Here is a 1,493-nt window from a genome sequence, read left to right as displayed (position 1 = left end):
CTGCAGGACTCAAGAAGCACTGTATGCATCCTTACCCCAAACCCACAAGAGGAACAGAAAGAGAATTACCAAGACTGCAAGCACCCTTGAAGATGAATTGCAGATTCAACTACTGCAACAACGTAAGAAGCTGTACCATGAATACGAACCGGAATCCTTACCCTCAGGAAACGCAATCTGATCTGAAACACTCCAGTCTAAAAGGACCTAACTTAACACATCGGCCCTGAAATAACTGAAGGAGACAGAAAAAAATACTCACAGACTGACCATGATCAAGCAAGTGTGGGATGAGAAAAAGCAAAGGGGACTGGAGAGGCAGTGCAGGAGTTAACTTGCATCCATCCCAGCCCAACTGAAATCACCTGACCGCAGGGGCTGGGGTGATAGCACAGCGGGTAGGGCGTTTGCCTTGCACGTGGCCCACCCGAGTTCGATACCCAGCATCCCAGGTGGTCCTCTGAGCACCGCCAGGAGCCATTTCTGAGTGCAGAGCGAGCAGTAACCCCTGTGAATCATCAGGTGTGACTCAAAGAGCAAAATCAATCAATCACCTGACTGAACATGGTCCTCCGAGGCCGCGCAGGGAGCCACAGGCCCGGACTGCATTTCCAGGCAGGCAACGGGCCGCCACGCCCGGGAAAGCCTGACCCAGGGGGCCGAGCCCGAGCATCGAGGGGAAGGCACTGGCCTTTGGCACAGGTTCCATCCCCGGCACCCCACAAGGTCCCCTGAGCGCCACAGGAGCGATCCTTGCTTGCAGAGCCAAGGGTTGCAAGCCCTGAACATCAAACAAGAATGGACGGGCGAAAAAAGCCACCTAACATGTGAAGGAGAAATGAGAGCCTGGCAGCCAGCTGTCCCAATCCTGCAGGGTAGGGCGGAGAGGGGTGTAGGATGCACATGAAGAACTCAGTACACTAGTACACACGTACACACACAGATTCATTGCACGAGTGTTTTGGTGGGAGCTGCAGTACAAGGGCTGTGGGTTCTAGTCCAGAACACAATTGGGCAGAATCCTAGTCTGCATTTCAAAACCGGACATACACACACCAGGCCCACTGCAGAAATGCCACCTAGAGTGGACGTCTCTTATCTGTGTCACACACACATACACGGAGGCAGTGTCCCATCTCCTCGCCCCCAATCACAAGCATAGGGCAGATTTGAGAATCGTGGAGAACTAATCGTGAAATTCTGCCAATTCTCATGAGTCGGCAGCTGTCTCTGGAATCGTCTGCAGCACCATCCCAGCACCCACCGGAGGAGGCCCAGTCCGTACACAGCCCTTTGCTCTTTGTTTGTATTTGTTTTTATTCAGTTTTGTTGCTGTTGTTTGTTTCTTTGGGGACCATACCCAGCAATGCTATTCCTGGCTCTTCATTTAGAAATTATACCTGGTGGTGTTCTGGGGGGCATACAGGATGCCAGGGATCAAACTGGGATTGGCCACCAGTATGGCAGGAACCTTACCCACTGCACTACCTCTC

The sequence above is a fragment of the Sorex fumeus genome, unplaced genomic scaffold (assembly GCF_029834395.1).
Source record: "Sorex fumeus unplaced genomic scaffold, SorFum_2.1 ptg000269l, whole genome shotgun sequence".
In the NCBI taxonomy this organism is placed as follows: domain Eukaryota; kingdom Metazoa; phylum Chordata; class Mammalia; order Eulipotyphla; family Soricidae; genus Sorex; species Sorex fumeus.
This window is presented reverse-complemented; position numbering follows the sequence as displayed.